The sequence below is a fragment of the Dasypus novemcinctus genome, chromosome 1, assembly GCF_030445035.2.
Source record: "Dasypus novemcinctus isolate mDasNov1 chromosome 1, mDasNov1.1.hap2, whole genome shotgun sequence".
NCBI lineage: Eukaryota > Metazoa > Chordata > Mammalia > Cingulata > Dasypodidae > Dasypus > Dasypus novemcinctus.
This window is the reverse complement of record NC_080673.1, coordinates 4138994-4157687: the sequence shown is the minus strand read 5'-3', so window position 1 is coordinate 4157687 and position 18694 is coordinate 4138994. Positions and strand designations below refer to the sequence as shown.

Here is an 18694-nt window from a genome sequence, read left to right as displayed (position 1 = left end):
TAACAGTTCAGCTAACAGGGAGGTGAAGATGGTCAATCAGCACACCAGGGAATCAAGAGTGCCAACAACTGCAAGCAGAGGAATTGCATCCATCATACATGAGGAATCTATGCCTCCTATCGATATAGAGATGGAGTGGACATTACCATCCCAGGGTCCATAGGATGGAGGAATAGGGTATGGATTAGAGTGGACTTACTGATATTCTACTATGGAACTATTGTGACTAGTAATGGAAGAAATTGTAGCATTAATATAGAGAAAGTGGCCACAGTAGTTGCTGAGGGCAGGGACTGGGAAGAAGAGATGCGATGTGGGGGCATTTTCAGGACTTGGAGTTGTCCTAAATGATATTGCAGACACAGATGCTGGACTTATATATCCTGCCATAACTCACTGAATGGACTGGGGGGGAGTGTAGACTACAATGTAAACTATAATCCATGTGGTGCAGCAGTGCTGCAAAATGTATTCACCAAATGCAATGAATGTGCCTCAATGATGAAAGAGGTTGTTGATGTGGGAGAAGTGGTGTGAGAGGGGGATATATGGGAATCTCTTATGTTTTTTTAATGTAACATTAAAAAATAAATAAAGAAATCATAGAACCAAAAAAAAAAAAAAGAGTAGCTCCAAGGGGAAGCGGAGGTGGCTCAAGCAGCTGGGTGCCTGCCTATGGCATGGGAGGTCCCAGTTGGGTTCCCAGAGCCTCCTCAAGCAGCAAGGAGATGCAGCAAGGTGATGCAATGAAGAGACACAACAAGCAGGAAACAGAGGTGGCTCAAGGGACTGGGTGCCACCCTCCCACATAGGGAGGTCCTCCATTTGGTTCCCAGAGCTCTCTTTAAAAAAAAAGAAAGAAAGAAAAAGATGAACAGAGAGCAGACAGCTAGTGCAGACGAGGGGGGAAATAAATAAGTAGCTCTGAGGTTGTGAAATGGGTGAAAATGCACTGTTTGCACCGATACTGAGAAGCCCCCGGTATTTGTGCGTTTGAAGGCCCATCTCTCCTAGAGTTGCCATGTTGGTGGGTGGGCACTGAGACCTTTCCTCTCCACGTCCTATGAGAGGCAGAGGCACTAAAATCAGAAAAAAGGATTTTGTCAGGAAGAGGTCAGAAAGCATGCATCCTTGATGGCTGATTTTCTTCACTTTCATTTCCTCCCAGAGTGCCAATCCCACAAAATCTCATCCAGGCAGCTGCGCTGAAGTAGAGTCTACAGAGAAGGCTGCTTAAGGGGGAGTGAGGACGTGCGTGGAGGTGGGCGCCCAGGGCACCCTGCCCCTTTGGGCAACGAGAGCAGCAGCCCTGCGTGTGGCCAGCAGCTCGCCGGCCGCCAGCCAGCAGGGCCGGAGCCCAAGGCTGCCCAACAGCACCCCCGTGTTAGGGCGGTGCTCCCACCCTTTCTTCCCCCCACATGCTCCACAGTCATATCCATTCTCGAGGCTCAGTCTAAGGCCACCTCAAAAGCCAGCCGACCCAGCCAACTTCCATCTTTTTAGGGACTCAGAGCTCTAATTACTTATACCAATTATAGTCTGCTTTTAATTTTTTCAAGCAGATTAATGTTTTGAAGCAATGAACAGCAAGAGTTGCCTCAATTAAAGAGAAAGTCATAGCACTTCATGAGAATTTTAAGAAAAAAAATTTGAATGCCCTGCAGAAATGTCTTCCACTAGGGCAAGTAGTACCTGGTTTTGTAACATCAAGAAGTTGGACTTTGCACTGTGCTTAGCTATCTTGGGAAGTTGTAAGAAGCTGAAGAATCGATAAGGACATTTCCCAAGTATTTAGAGAAAAAAGAAGGATTGACCGAGAAGGCTATGCCGCTGGTTTGTATTTTTAAATCTTTTTGAAGACGGTCATAATCAAAAATCAATGCCCTGAAGAACATTTCATTCTCAAGGAGGAAGCATGAGCCCAGGGTATAAAGCTTTCTAGGATGGACTGACAGATGTAGGGGCAATGCCAGTAGAGATCTAACTGACTCATGTTTTTATTAACACTACTACTGTTTCTGTTAGTTGTCTGGTTATACTAATAAGTTCCATAAGTTTACCTAGTCTGCCCCAGCCCTGCTTTTCCATAAGCCCAGTTGTTTTTTATACTTTTTGACTTTCCAGAGGTAAGGATTTGGGGGAATGCATATATTGCATTACAGGAGAAACAGCAAGTTTCTGGAAATTTCTGATTTATTGACTTAGGACACTTTTTTTCAGAATTCTTGACTCATTTAACTTTGCTGTTTGTATTAGTTTTCTCTTGCTGCTGTAACAAATTATTACTAAGGTAGTGACTTCAAACAACACACATTTATATTATCTTACATTTCTGGAGGTCAGAGGTACGAAACGGGTCTTAATGGACTAAAATCAAGATGTTGAAAAGCTGTGTTCCTTCTGGAGGCTCTAGGGGAGACTCTATTTCTTGTTTTTTCTGGTTTCTAGAGGCTGCCAGCTTTCCTTGGTTTGTGGCCCCTTCCACCTGCAAAGTCAACATTGGCATGTTAAGTCTCTCTCACATGTCGTAACTCTGACTCTCTTACTTCCCTCTTTCATTTATAAGGATGCTTGTAGTTATGTTGGGTCCACCTGGATAATCCAGGATAATCTCCCCAATTCAAGATCTTTAAGTTGATTACATCTGAAAAGTTCCTTTTGCCAGGTAATTTATTCACAGGTTCCTGGGACTGGGGCATGGACATTGTGGGGCATTAATCTTCCTACCACATCGTTATCAACTTCCCATGTGCCCATGCTTTGGTAGCCCCAATAGATTGGAAACTCACTGAGGGGAAGACTGCTTCTTTCCCTTTTTATTCCCACAGGATTTACACACTACAAAGACCCAGGTGATATTTTGCAATTAATTTTCCTTCCTGACTCTTGATTTGAAAAACAGAGAGATATTTCTAGGTATGGGCGTGTTGAGCCAAATACAGTATCTTACCTTCTTGCTAAGCATTGGGGACACAAAGATGAAGAAAATATTGCCCCAATTTTCAGTGTTTGCCTTGCAAAAATTTCAAGATGACGGGTCAGAATACAGGGCATAGGCTCTTTTAAACATGAATAACACACACAACAACTAGAGAGGAAATTAAGTGGGATACTACATCAGGTGCAGTTTTACTGAACAAGGAGAAAGGAGTCGAAGTGGGTTCATTCTCTCCAAATGTTGAATGAGGTCATGGCAAAATCAAAGCAGTAGGGAGGAGTCAAAGTCAAGTGCGTAAAGACGTATCAGCGTAAAGATGAGACCTCAAAAGATGGCAAAGTACATTTATGCCTAAATCTTATCAGAAGATCAAAAGGAGTGCTCACCTTATTTAAAGCAACACAAACAAAATTGGAAAACAGCAGAAGACTATCAGGGGTTGGGAGGGGAGACTGATAAAAGCAGCCTTCCTGGCTCTTCGCGTTTTCAGGCAAATGCTCAAGCAAATTCTGGTTGCCTCTACACTTCAAGCTTATCTCCATCTGCCTGGCATTTCCTAACTGTGGGCACCGTACTGTGTTCACAATTCCCCAAACTTCCCTCCTCCTTGTATAAAAAAGTACAGTCTCCTCTCCTAGAGTTTCCTGTTGACATCTCTCTCGTCATTCCAAGCCTTAGCTAAACTGCAACTAGATTCATCCCAATGAAAAAAGATTTCCCCCTCTTTGGACCCATGGAGTACTTTGCTTACAGCTCTCTTATGGCATCCACCCACACATGGCTTCAAATTTTGCAAAACAAATCCTGTTGCAATCCCTGAAAGCAAAAAATCTGGTGTGACTGTTTGTATGTTCCACAGATGGCGACCATAATATCCTCATCCTGGCTCTTCAGAGCCCTGTCACTCCCCCATCAAGACGTAGAGTCTCATACCCTTTCCTTTAAATCTGGGCAGGTGTGGGACTTGCTTGCAACCAACAGCATGCAGCAGAAATGATGCTATATGACTTATAGGTCATACAAGACAACTGAGCTTCCGTCTTGCTTGAGAGAGCGCTTGTGCTTGGAGCCGTGCGTGTCCATGTTTGAAGTCCAGCTACACTGAGGCCACCAGGCTGGAAGGAAGCCACACCATGGGAGAGGCACGCATGGGTGCTCCAGCCAGCAGTCCTTGTCTTCCAATGCTCCTGGAACAAGGCAGCAGACATGTGAGTGAATGAGTCTTCACGTGTGTCACTCCCAGCTGCCGAATCTTCCAGGCTGCGGTTCCAGACACCTTGGAGCAGAGACAAACATTCCCTCTGGGTCCTGTTCAAATTCCTAACCCCCAAAATCTGTGAGCATTCTAAGCTGTTGTAAGCCACTAAATTTTGGAGTGACTTGTTATGTAGCAATCATAGCAGGGATGCCAGTTATGAGCAGTATTAATATGTCCTTTGAATTGACTATTTGGGATGTTTTCCCGAATCAATTACAACCAATACTTTGACATATAAACTAACACCCTGGACAAATAGAGGACATTTAGTGCCTTCCCCAGAGTCTCAGACACAATGCTGGTTGAGAAGAAAAAATGAGAAGCACCAACCTAAAGAAAATTATTTTACTTGAAGCTAGAGGAATAATTTCCAGGAGTAAATCACTTATCTAGAAGACGAAAATGAGCAGAACGTGAGTGTCTAGAGACCGATGAGCCTACGCCCAATCCCCACATGTCCCCGGGAAAACTGCCCTCCTGGTGTGGGGCCAACACCAAGCACATATATAGGAGTGGCCCCAGCAGGAAAGCCACCGAGGGCGCTTAGCAGGCAGGCCAGTGATGTCCAGGCAGCCCTGGGAGAAGACCTTTCTCTTGCTTCTTAGATATGTCTTTTTTTATACATATATATCACACTATGGATAAGACATGCACACACGCACACACAGCTCCGCTGACAATGCACAGACTTCCTGGGGATTGGATAAAGTCATTGTTGCTGGGAAGAGAAGGGGAGTGCACATTTCCGGTGAGTTTTGCCTTACATGGCTGAAATATGAGGAACTTGGCAAGTTTCCCAGCCCAAGAAGCCTATAGAACTGTCTAATAAAGGAAAGGAGAATAACCCCCACCAAAGTTACTGAAGTGAAAGTGAGCTGTCCTTACACAGGACCCTTCCTTGTACGGGGAAGAGCTGAAATGAAAAACAATACAGTGGATTTTTTGTAACACTATCTTGCCCATTAAGTCTTACACATTGTTTAACACATTTAGGAATCGAAAGAGTTATTATCTTGGCTATTTTTTCCCTTTGTTTAAGACGTTTGAGTCATTTTGCACAAATTAGCGTGGGAATATAAAGTCCTTGGCTTTTCTTCCCCCAATTAATTTAATTCATCAATAAATAATTATTAAGCAGATAAATCCAAAAAATGTTCATTTGGATAAGGAAATGCCAAGAACCTTTAAAAATCTGTAGTAAATAGATGTTTCCTTCTATACTGGCTGGAGTTTACTCTGTATTATAAACCTACTCAGCATTCAAGGCTTAAATTGTGACTATCAGGCGTCCTTCTTCTTGTGCTGAAATGTTTAAACAGGTCCTGAAGGTTGCTTTAAGGTGGCTCAGTCTTCTTAGTGTAATCATCTTCCAGAGACTCCCTCATTTATCTGGTCCCTATAACTACATTTCCAGCATATCCATACTGACATTCCGGGAAGAGTGAATTATAAATCACTGTGTATTAGCTGAGGCAATGTTAGCTGTTGCAAACACATAAACCCCCAAAACTTCAAAAGCAAAACACTATTGAAATTTATTTCCCACTCACAAATTGTCTAATTGGCACACAGCCCTGCCATCCTTAATGCATAACTCCCATTGTTACCCATGGCCTTGGCATCCAGCCAAGAGTCACGATAGGGGCAGAGGACCACGTGGGAGGTTTCTATGGACCAACCTGGAAGGGTTGGACGTCATTTTTGCCACATTCTGACAGCCCTAACTAGAGTTAATCATTGCTGGGAGATGTCTTCTGGCCTGAGCACCAGAAGGGGAACCTGGTTCTTTGGTGAACAACCAATTCTCCTGCCACATCTCATTTGCATCATGGATTTCGATATTCCCCAAACCTGTGGGATACTTTCGTAGATGATCAGATCAAGCTCAGTCCCACAGATCTGAAACACCAAGCTTTGCTCTCGTGGTATGTATCATGTTGGGAGCAGTGGTATAGATTTGGGAGATGGCCCTCACAGATGGATGAGGCTACGCTGACTCAGGTGACACTCACAGGACAGTAGTGCTATCGACCTTGGTGTTTCTAGTGCTCATTCACCCAGATGAACTGACACATGCATAAAGAATTTGTGAAAAAAGGGAGTGGCCCTCTGGTCCTCAATGCTAGAGGGACACATTAGCATGTGCAGTGCCCCCAGTACAACTTCTGAAAGCCAGCAGCAGACATCAAAAAGATCTGCTATGGAACGAGGTTTTGGCCAGGGTTCACTTAGCAATAAACTAGCTGTGCTTCTTCTTTGGTAACTAGCTACCAAAGGCAGGCTTCAATACCCAGGGTAAGCAGGCCTGTTCAGAGACCTGCTCGTTTACATAGGACCTGATCTGCTCTGTGGCACCACCGCCCTCCTTCTACGTAGGGCTAGTTCACTTGGGAGTAATAATGATATAAAGCACCATTTCTTGTTATCCTTTATACTAGGCGCTATGTGAAGTGCGGTACAACTTTTTATCTATTAATCTAATAGTCACAACAGCCCTACAAGGTGGAAATTGTTTTCATTTTTAAATAAGGAATTTTAGCAAGATTAAGTAGTTCATTCAAGGTAAACCATGATTGGCTAAGTCAGGATTCAAGTCCAGTCCTATGTGACTCTAAAATTCGTTCTATTTCCACTCTGCCACATGGTGCATACCACCAGCTCCCAGCACAGCATGTGGGGTGTGTGCCACCACTTCCCACCACTGCACGACATGTGCATTCATAGTTCATGCCACCAGCTTCCTAGGGCAAATACCCACCAACTGACTCATCCCTCCTGGGAAGACTTCCCAGAGCAATGCCTCCCAGACATTTTGATCAGGTGTCAGGCTGGCACCTTCACTTTGATGGAGATATCACTAAGTTTGAAGAAAACATATTCATGGAAAAGTGAGTGTTCATTGTACATAACTGTGCATAACAATAACATATAATTAGTGACCTCACTCACCCCTTTCATCCATGCAAACAGTAAGCTGCAGAGGCACAACAGGTGTTTCGGATTTTTGTCAGTGTCTGTGTCATCAATAGCGCAAGGTCCAGCTCCCCTCACCACACACACTTGCTTCTTCACAGTGAATGAATGAGAGAGGTACCCCTCCTCTATCTCCAAAATAGTTTTAAAAATTAGGATTGATTCAGAGAGTGACGAACTGATTTTCAAGACAGGCCTTTTGCCAAGCCATAAGAATATTTTTAAAAATAGTTACTACAGCCAAGAATCGGTATCAGTTAGTAACAGCTTCGCCAGTGAAACATTTTTGTGTGAGCCTATGAAGACTTAAAGCAAAGGCAGAGCATTGTGGTGTTGGATATCACAACTAAGGAAAGAACATTGTATATTCCTTTAGTGCTATTATTAAAATGATGACTTCATGTATTAGAATACTTAATATTGCCAGGCACTATGCTGGGTGCTTTATATACACTGTCTTATTCAGTCTTCATAATGATCCTGCAAAGAATATATTATTTCCATTTTATGAAAGGGAAGAAAATCAACCAAGAGTCAGATTAAGTAAGGCACACAGCTAGCAAATAACAGTCGAAGAACACGTGCCCAGGTTTGTCTGACTGCCTCTAAAGCCCGTGTCTGTTTTCTCTGCACCAAACCACCTAGAGATCCCAGAACTATTTACAAAGGATGTCAGTCAGAAGAAAGCCCCAGTATAGACTCTGAGATCTGCATCAAAAAGGGTCTGGGAGGCATTGCTTTGGGGAGTCTTCCCAGGAGGGATGAATCAGTTGGTGGATATTTGCTCTAGGAAGCTGGTGGCATGAACTACGGTATTCACAATTTGCCAGGAACTTTCATATATTATTTTATTTAACCGTGGTAACCTCTTGTAAAAGCTGTGGAGAGAACAACTTTTCAGATCTATAATACAAAAGAAGAACCTGAGATTCAGAGAGATTACCTAATATGCCCAAAAGCGCAGAATAGAAAGCAACTGAGCCGAGTCTCAAATTCAGGTCTCTCGGATTCCATAGACAGGCTCTTAATTACTGGATAGAAAACAGACCTGACGTTTTCTAGCACAATTGTACAACTGCCCACCTGAGAAGCTACAGGATCTCAGCAACACTTTGAAATTCCTATTCTTCTGAGGCATTTTAGGACGTCCTTAGGAGTAGCCAAAGGTTGGTTTTTATATGCACTCAGAGCCTGCTTATATCTTTTCACACATAGCTCTTTCTTACTTCACATGCCAAAGTCCTCAATATTTAATATCCTCTCCGTAAAGTAGGACATGATTTCATTGGTCCTGAACTCACCTCTCTCAAGCTTCAGGAATTCCTCCATAATTTCCCATACATCATAGGATTCTTGGGTTTTATTATTGAGTCCCTTCCACACCCTTTTTTTTTTTTTTTAAGATTTATTTTTATTTATTTAATTCCCCTCCCCTCCCCCGGTTGTCTGTTTTCTGTGTCTTTTTGCTGCGTCTTGTTTCTTTGTCCACTTCTGTTGTCATCAGTGGCACGGGAAGTGTGTGTGGCGCCATTCCTGGGCAGGCTGCTCTTTCTTTCGCGCTGGGCGGCTCTCCTTACGGGGCGCACTCCTTGCGCGTGGGGCTGCCCTACACGGGGGACACCCCTGCGGGGCGCGGCACTCCTTGCGCGCATCAGCACTGCGCATGGGCAGCTCCACACGGGTCAAGGAGGCCCGGGGCTTGAACCTCGGGCCTCCCATGTGGTAGACGGACGCCCTAACCACTGGGCCAAAGTCCGTTTCCCCCTTCCACACCCTTTTTGATCTAGAAGGTTTCAGCCTTCCAGACTTAAAGATATTCCTGTGAAAAAATAAAAATGTAAAGACATCTGTCTTCAGTTTGAAGATCGTCCATCCATTTGATCACACTAGTTTTCAACTCGACTTCCCCAACTTCAGTGGGACAATCTGGCAGCATTCCAGGAGCAGGGTCACCTTGATTTCATGTGGGGCTATCCCTTTTCTTTTTTCTTTGCCCTCCCCAACAATACAACTGGCCTTGAGTCCTTTCCGCCCTAAGGGTGCCCTGATGGTGTAATGAGAACCAAGGAGACAACAGTTAGAAGCAGGCTCTGGGCCTCTCTGCCTCCTTCTCTCCTTGGCGAACTTCCTCCTGGTTGGAGTGGCGGGAACCCAGCATCGTTTTGCCCATTTTCAGAATTTTGGAAGCCTTGCTGCAGTTTAACATCATCCTTCCATGCCCGAAATATTTTGATGATACTGTAAGCTTGGAAACTTCTCTATACAATCTTGTTCCCTGGCAGTTTCCAAAAAATGTGAAGTAAAACTAACTCCTGGTGTTCCCAATCACCTAGGGACCACATTATCAGTATTTCTTTGTCATGGGTGCATGGGTGGAATGGTTTAAAGACAGGAACAAAAGTGTTACCATACTTGTTCCAAAACCCAAAACAACAATCTAAAATCTCATGCCATTGTCCCTCCGTTGTCCCCACTCCTACTTACCTCCCTCTCACTCTGTCCTCTCCCACTCTCTACCCTCCCACTGACACCGCCAAAGAATGAACAAGGCATGAATCCCTGTCCAGGTAGCATGGACTTCCCACCACACTAAAACTCACATATATTTTTGAGCTGAAAATGACCAAACTCAAAGAAAACATGCCATAAACTGTTTGCCCTGGTCAGTAGCTTGAAGAGAAAATAGATAAGGAGTCAGGCTACCCCACTACCCAGTTCAGATATATAGTGTGGGGAAGTAGAGGAGGAACCCATAAAAATTCTTAATAGGTTTGGGTAGATTCAAGAAGTAGATTCAGGTTTTGTAGGGTTCCAATGCTTGTATAAGTCAGGGTTCCCTCATTAAGGAAAATAATATAAAATTATGAATATGAATTTAAGTATAAATGTTAATATTCAATGTGAGAAAATAATGCAAAACAATATATAAAATTTTAAGCTGACAAATAATGCAATGAAGTCCAGAGAAATTAGACTTTTCATTAACTGGTTAACACACCCTGTCATATTTTCCCTATATTTCTTAGCTACCTATTTTGTAATACCATTTTATAGAGATAATAGAAATATAATTCAGGCTTTTCCTTCTAGCAAGTTTGATCAAAATTTGTTTTTCATTACTGATAGGGTAAGAAAAGTTTCTTTCAGCTTCACAAGTTGTTATTGATAAGGTTATATAAATACTTAGACTGTTAATAAATTTGGGGAAAACTCTATGGTCTTTCTTTCATATAGAAGTTGTTATAGATATCATCACTATTTGTAGTACTGCTGCAAACTTGGGCCCAATAAACAGAAAAAAATCTGGCATTCTATTTCATGCAATTCCCATCAAAATAGAAAAAATGTATATGACAAACTTACAATTGAGTACAGTGTATTATCAAGGTTATTCCTAACAGGAGAACTAAGCTTTTGACTAAGTATCAGGGAGAACTGACCAGAAGAATTCTCCACAGACTAGCTTCTGGCTCCATACGTTTCAAACCCTCCTTCTCCTCCACTCCACACCCGCCTCCAGGGCTGGGCAAGCTGCCGTCTCTTCTGTGATTCTGCACATCTATGCCTCGACGTGTGTTCTCCTCCACTCCACACCTGCCTCCAGGGCTGGGCAAGCTGCCGTCTCTTCTGTGATTCTGCACATCTATGCCTCGACATTGAGTAAATCAGCACGGTAGACTGAAGGGGTATCATTCTTTACCAGGACAGCTATTAATTTTAGGCAGAAGTGCCTAAAAACCACATAGGTGTATCCCACTCAACCCAAACTATTATGTATCTCCAACTCAAATTCCATTAAAGGAAAAAACTATGTGCTCGGAGGGATACTCCCAACACCAGCATGAGGAGATGAGAAACAGAGGAAAAGTCACAGTGGGAAAACCCAGCAGTCAAAACTCATTGTTGTTAAAATGTCTTACTTTTGAAAATTTTATAAATATATACCCATTTGAACTCACTCCAAGGCCCCTCCCAGGGCTGTGGAAGAGGCCCAAGCAAGTCAAGGACCCTGCAGCTTAATTAGCTGCGTGGTAAATCCACCTCTGGGCACAAGTTACATTGCAAAATGTAATAGCAGAAGACAGAGGACAGCTACAGATAAGATGCCCCTCCTTACCAGGCACTACAAAAGCCCCCCAGAACTCCAGAATCCACATACCACCAGAGGAATGAAAGAGGAAAGGGAAGAGTCCTAAAACCGAGGTTATCCAGAAGAGACTGAGCTTAAACTTCAAATGACTGCATCTACCTGTAAGTAAATTGATTATGTTTTCTGCCATCAAGTGAATGGAAGGCTTGAAATACTGATCATACTGAGTTGCAGAAAAATAAGGATACTTTCTTACCCTGAGATTTGGAACCTGTAAAGTTTATTCCCACCACAGCTGAACTAAAAGGAGAAAAAAGCAGCAGCATGACTTGTCTGTTCTTATACTTGGCAAAATAAAAATGTGAGATTCAATGCAAAAGCAAGGGAGGTCATTGAAAAGGGTTTGCATATTTTGGTTATCTATTGCTGCACAATATACCACCCCAATATTTTGTTGTATAAAACAACAACTGTTTTATCATTATGGTCACAGATGGTCAGGAATTTGGAAAGGGTACAGAAGGGATGGCTCTTCTCTGCTCTGCGATGTCTGGGACCTCAGCGAGGATGACACACAGCTGGGACAGGAACTGATGGGGCCAAAGGAAACACTTCCAATATGGCTTCTCGACTCACTTATCTGGTTCTTGAATTAGGATGGCTTAAGACTGGGCTTTTTTAGGGAAGCAGATGTGGCTCAATCAGTTGGGTGCCTGTCTACCATATGGGAGGTCCCAGGTTCAGTTCCCAGTGCCTCCTAAAGAAGATGAGCAAGACAGTCACTGGTGCAGTGAGCAGACACAAGATGACACAACAAGGAAACACAATGACGAAACACAATGAGAAACACAACAAGCAGGGAGTGGAGGTGCCTCAAGCGATTAGGCACCTACCTGCCACATGGGAGGTCCCAGGTTCGGTTCCTGGTGTCTATTAACAAGAAAACAGGCACAGAACGAATAGACAACAGAGAGCAGACAGCAAGTGCAAACAACAAGGGGGGGGAGGGGTGAGAAATAAATAAATAAACAAATAAATAAATAAAAGAAATCTTTAAAAAAAAAAAAAGGGTTTATTTGATGCTGTCAACCAGAGGACCTGCACATAACCTCTTCAGCATGGCGGTCTCAGGGAAGTTGTCCAACCTACATGGAAGCTCAGGGCTCCAAGAGCAAATGTTCCCAAGGAACAAGGTGAGGCTGCTGGCCTTCTATGACCTAGCCTTGGAAGTCCCGTGGCATCACTCCTGCCAATCTGTACTGGTTAGTGCAGTCACAGGCCCACCCCGATTACAGGAGCTAGAACCTACCTCTTGGTGGCAAGTGTCAAAGTATCTGTGGTCACGTTTTAAGCCTTCCCTGTTGCATGCTGTTCTTTCACCCTTTCCTTGCAACCTCTTCTTAAGCTCCAGTATCAACACTAGTTCTGTCTGGAGATCAGCACAGTGGCTCTCCTCAACCCAGTCCAATGATTCTATCAAGACTGATAGCACATTAATAACTTAAAGTGTGTTTCACTGAAATGTATCTGTCACAAAATCTTGAAACCATATATTGCAGTCCCACTTTCTTGGGATTGCCTTGTTGTAGCCAGATCACTCCCCTGCAGTTGGGGCTGGAGTTTTGACACTTATAATATTCCAATTGCCAATCCTCCTGCAAAGAGATAATTCCTGAGGCTGGAAAGAAGGAGGCAGGGCTACCGGCATGGATTGAGATGAAGGAATGCAGTTTTCTCCTCTCTCTCAGTTTGGCCTGGGGTCTGAGCAGGAAGTGCCCAAAGTGGTTTTGGCAGTGGGTATAAACCGCCCCTTTCTGCAAGCAAGCAGGCCGTGAGGATCATTTAGTAGCAGTCTGATAAGAACCTGGTACAGATCTTAATCTGTGCAATATTTATAAATCATTTCCTGGTTTAATGGTCCTTCTCATTTATCCTTGAAGCTCCAGTGAAAACCTAGTTAAAAGTTATAGTGTGGTCTCAGCCATGCTGTGAGGAATAATGAGAAGCCAGACCCACGCAGTGAGATGGGGCGAAGCATGCAGGGGAGAGTGGTGGTATCCACTGGCCTCAGGCTGGTAACAGTGCCGGTCTCTGGAGGAGGCCAACTGGACCTTCCCGTAGAAGATGAATCCCAGCGTGATCAGATGGTCAAACTGGGAGGTCTATCCTTGAGCTCAAGTCAGACAAAACCTTGAGAAAGTCTGAAAGAGCCAGCAAACAGTTGTGGAGGCAGCTAATGGCTCGCATAATCCCATGAGGGAGGCTGCCATCCAGGCCATCACTTGGCTTCATCGGGCCCTGTGAAGGGCAACTAAGCAAGGGCGTGAGATGGGGCTGAATCCAGCGCATATTCCATTTACCAAGTCACACACACTAGCATGGGGCTGCGGAAGCAGGCTCTGTGTTCAATTTTCAGAAAGGTATTGTATGGACAAGGGTAGTCCAAATGCCATTCTAGTTGGAATTAGGCATTAAGAGGTACAACTCTGAAGCATAGGTAACAAAACAGAGCACAAGTCAGGCTAAAGAAGACTCATGCCTGCTTGAGGTTACTCATATTGGAACAGGTTTAGGTTGGAGAATGATCACAGGGATCAGGCAAGGGCCATACCAGGAAACACCTCTCCATCTCTCTGGTGACAGGGGTGGGAGGGGACACACATGGTGCCTTGGGCCAGCACCAGCGATGCAGGGCTCCTGGGGCGGGCATGCCTATCTGCATTCATATCTGTGTTACAGGAAAGCCAGCCCCAGCGAGCAGCATGGACAGACAGAGGAGGAAGGTGTGTGCTCCCTCGTGGCAGCCCGGAGGCCCAGAGGTCTTCATAAGCTCATGGAAGACCCCCAGAAGCTCCTAGATTTTTAAGAGTCAGAACAGTACAAATCTGTGGCTTCTATTAGGATTTTATTTCCAACCCAACCACTACCACCACCACCACCACCCATGGCGTGGCCCAGGAAGCATGGCTTATGTCAAGAGGTCTGGTGAAAGATTTTACTCACATGCCTGTATTCCATCAAGACTGGAAGCCCTTGGGTCAGTGATCATATTATGTTCATATCTGTATCTCCCAAGAACTTCTACAGTGTCTGATGTAGAGTAGATGCTCAACTTGCCTTCATTGAAAGAACAAAGAATGGAAAGCAGGGCCACTAGAACTGGCTGCATCACAATCCTACTGATTCCTGGCTACACATTGGTTTTTGCCACCCAACCTGATGCCACTGCAGGGCTGAGGTGCTCTGAGCTGAGACATGGGAGAGCAGCAGCCACTGCCCCTGACGGTCACCCTGGCACCTTTAGTCACTCTTGTTTCCCCATCTGCCTGACCTACCATTTGGTTAGGGAGCTGGGTGTGAATGTTTTACTGAGGCCAGTGAATCAATGTGAGGGGATTTGGACTCCTGGATTTCACAGGCACCGTTAGCTTCTTCCCATCATGGATACAACCCAGTTTAGAGCAAGGGTGACCTGGATGATTCCCACACACACACATACTTCCTTCATTTCCTAACTGATGTGTCAAAGGAGAAGAAATGGGTTAGGGATTTTATTGGCAGGCTCAGCCACAAACTCCTAGTCTCACCCACAAGTTCCAGGAGACCCAGACATGAGCTTCATATTTTCAATTAAATGGCTTCTCCCCTGGGAAGCTGATGTGGCTCAAGTGAGTAGGCTCCCGTCTACCATAGAGGGGGAGCTGGGCCCAGTTCCCAGGGCTTCCTGGTGAAGGCAGAGCTGGTCTGCACTGCAGAGACCTGGCCTGCGCTGCAAACTAATGCAATAAGAAGACACAACAAAAAAGAGACTCATGGAAAGACAAGGAGACACACAACAAACCAGAGAGCTGAGGTGACTCAAGCAATTGGGTACCTCTTTCCCACATCGGGGATCCCTGGATAAAATAAAAAATAAATCTTTAAAAAATACATGTCTTCTCCCCATTTAGCCAGGAATTATGAACCATCCTTTCAACATTTGCTCTTGCTGCTTGGCTAAGTGGAGAGCTGAGATTTAAGTGAACTGATATAACTGCCTGTTAATTTGAAGTTATGTGGATTCAACATGTGTTTATAAGCAGGATGTTTTTAAAGGGTCTAGGACATCAGTGTCTTACACAAACTATCTAGTTAGAAAAATGGAGCAAAGCCAATTTGGAAAAATATAGAAAAAAGCTAGGCAGGGTCTGATCAAGAGCGTCCATGAATTGCCCAGGCATTGGGGCGATCAGAGAGCTGTGGGCTACAAGAGGCACGACCTAGTCTGGAAAAGCTGGGTGGGTTGAGAGGAGAATATAAGAAAAAGGGAAGTGTATTAGTCATCCAAAGTGGTGCTGATACAAAAGACCAGAAATCCATTTGTTTTTATAAAGGGTATTTATTTGCTTGCAGTTACCAGGCCATAAAGCATAAGTTACTTCCCTCGCCAAAGTCTGTTGCCACCTGCTGGAGCAAGATGGCTGCCAACATCTGCCAGGCTTCCTGGGTTCCTCTCTTCCCAAGGCCTTCTCTCTTTCCTGACGACCAAGCTCCTCTGTGTGCTTACTTCCCAGGGCTCCAGCTCAAGACTCTAGCATCAAAACTCCAACTCTGTCCTTTGCCATGCCCTTTATCTGTGAATCCCCACCCAATGAAGGGCCAGGGACTCAACACCCTACTGATGTGGCCCAATCAAAGCCCTAATCATAATTTAATCACGCCCAGGTATGGGCCAGATTACAAACATAATCCAATATCTATTTTTGGAATTCATGAACCATATCAAACTGCTACAGGAAGGCATCCCAGGCATGTGGGATGGTGCAAGGAAAAGCTTGGAGTTCGCATATTTCATCTCCCTTAAAAGTTTATTTTAGGAACCCAAGTAAATAAGATTGAATGATTTGATTGGATGCTCTCCAGAAGACTGTATACTTATCATGATGGCCAGTATTTGAGAAAATGTACATCCTTAGAAGATATCCTAGGAAAAGAGTTTCCTGAGGAATTCACACTGTTCATTAGTATGAATTGTTCATTAATATGTTTATTAATAATTTCACTAATATATTAAAGAGTGAGTCATGCTGCAATAAAAGTATCTGTGTAACTTGGTTTAAAGCCCTATTAAAGATGAAAAGATGTTCATCATTATTAGTCACAAAGGAAATGACAATTAAAATACAATGAGATAGCACACACACCTATCAGAATGGCTTAAATTTGAAAAAATAACTAGTGACACCAAGTGCTGGTGAGGATGTAGAACAACTGGACCTCTCATACATTGCTGGTGGGAATGCAAAATAGTACAGCCACTTTGGAAAACAGTTTTAGAATAGTTTTTATAAGGCTAAATATACTATTACCATATATACATGGCAATTTCATTCCTCAATATTTACCCAAATGAAATGAGAACTTATCTTCATGCAAAAACTAGAAAACAAATTTCTACTCATGTTTTATTCATCACCACCAAAAATAAATAAGTCTTTTTTTAAAAGAGTTAATATCACTGGATATAAATGAGACATCGATCTTTAATAATAATAATAATGAGGATTTTAAAAATAGCACAGAGAAGGGATGCTGGGTTGGTTTCCTGTGACTGCTATAACAAATTACCACAGAGAGGCTTACATTTGTTCGCTCACAGTTCAGGAGGCCAAAAGTCCACGATGAAGATGTGGACAGTGTCCTGCTCCCTCTGGGGGCTCTCGAGGGGAATCTACTCTTTGTCCCTTCCAGCTTCTGGTGGCTGGTGGCAGTTTTTGGTGTTCCTTGCTTTGCAGCCACATCACTTCCATCTCTGCCTCTGTCTACACATCAGCGCTCTCCTTGTGTTTTCTATTTAATGTCTGTATAACAGCACCCTTTAGGGCCCACCTGGATAATCCAGAATGATCTCACTTCAAGACCCTTAACCTGATTAAATCTGCAAAGACACTTTTTCCAAATCAGGTCACATCCACAGGTTCCAGGAATTAGGATGTGGAGATACTTTTCAGGAAGTCACGTTTTAGACCACTATGATGCTAAAGGATGTCGCCAATTAGTCCACTATGATGCTAAACAAGTGAAACAATTAAATAATTAAAAGTCCTATTCACATTCTGTGGAACTATTTTTACATGGAACATAGTGTGTTAGGGGAGGGTTTGAAACCACCGATTAAGCACTCACACTAGGACCCATTCGTTTTTTTATTTATTCCACAAATACTTAGGGAGTAACCAGCATCTGCATTGGTCTAGACACTGGCAACAGCAGTAAAAAAAGAAGTAAGAGCCCCCTTAATGGAATACATGTTGCTGAGATTAGATGATGGTGGGTAGAGAAAGACAATACAAAATGAAGTACAGTAGTATCTTGGTACTTGTTAATTGGTTCTGGGAAGCATGATGAATACTAAACAAATTTTCCCTATAAGGAATAATGTAAATAAATTTAATGCATTCCCAAACCAAAGACAATACACATTTTAAAGGCAATATGTAAAAAGATAGGGTTGTATATCATTATTTCATGAGAAATAAACCTAAAAATTAATAAATAATTAAATGAAATTTAAAAATCACTTTACTGCACTGAGAAGAGTCCATGGTGGCAGGAGAGTGGTGAGGAGGAGAGGTCACATGAGTGTTGGTTGGAAGGGGAGCTTCTCCAATAGAACATTCTTTCTCTTTTCTGCTTTTTTCCAACTTGTCCCACAGGCTCTGACCCACTTCTTTTTCCACCTCCACTAAAAACTTATCCAATAGGACTGCTTCTGTCTTCTTTTCAGAATTCCTCGAAAGTGTGAAAGTGTTTGGTCATTCAATAAATTCACACTTCTGCTTGTCAGAGTTTGTCCAGATGGTACTTCTCCACAAAGTATTGAACTTCTGCCCATTTTTCACACATTTCTTTTGTCAAGGAACTGGGGACATGGTCCCTTATCTCCTCTTCAGCCACCTCTTGTTGCTGCTCCTCCTGTAGCTCCAGCAGCTCCTCAGTGCTGAGCTCTTCGCATTGTTCCTCCATGAACTCCTCAGCAGCATCGACCCCCAGACCCAAAGATACAATGTCCGCACAGCTGTACTGTGCACCTGCAGGCTTGGGGTCAGCCTCAAACCCTTCAAAAGCAGCCTTCGAAATCTCCCTGAGTTACATCTTCTAGCCACAAATTCTTCCACGCCGAATTCACTGTCCTATAAGAGACTTCGTTCTAGGCCTTATCAATAAGGTTAAGGCAGTGCAGGATATTGAAATGTTCCTTCCAGAATTCTGTGAGGGTCAACTGGGTGTCAGAGGTGATCTTTAAGCACCTCTGGAAAAGCGCCCGGGTGTACAACTTTTTGAAGTTTGAGATGACCTGCTGGTCCAAGGGCTAGATGAGAGGAGTAGGGTTGAGGGCAGGAACCTTACAGTGATGACGCTGAACTCCTCCAGTCAGTCATCCTCCAAGCCTGGA

The 18694-nt window shown here is 43.6% G+C and overlaps 1 pseudogene; it reads right to left on the bottom strand.

Annotated features, from left to right (window-relative positions):
* The window catches only part of LOC101447733 (grpE protein homolog 1, mitochondrial pseudogene), a 34541-nt pseudogene that overhangs the window by 14275 nt on the left and 1572 nt on the right, over positions 1-18694 (bottom strand).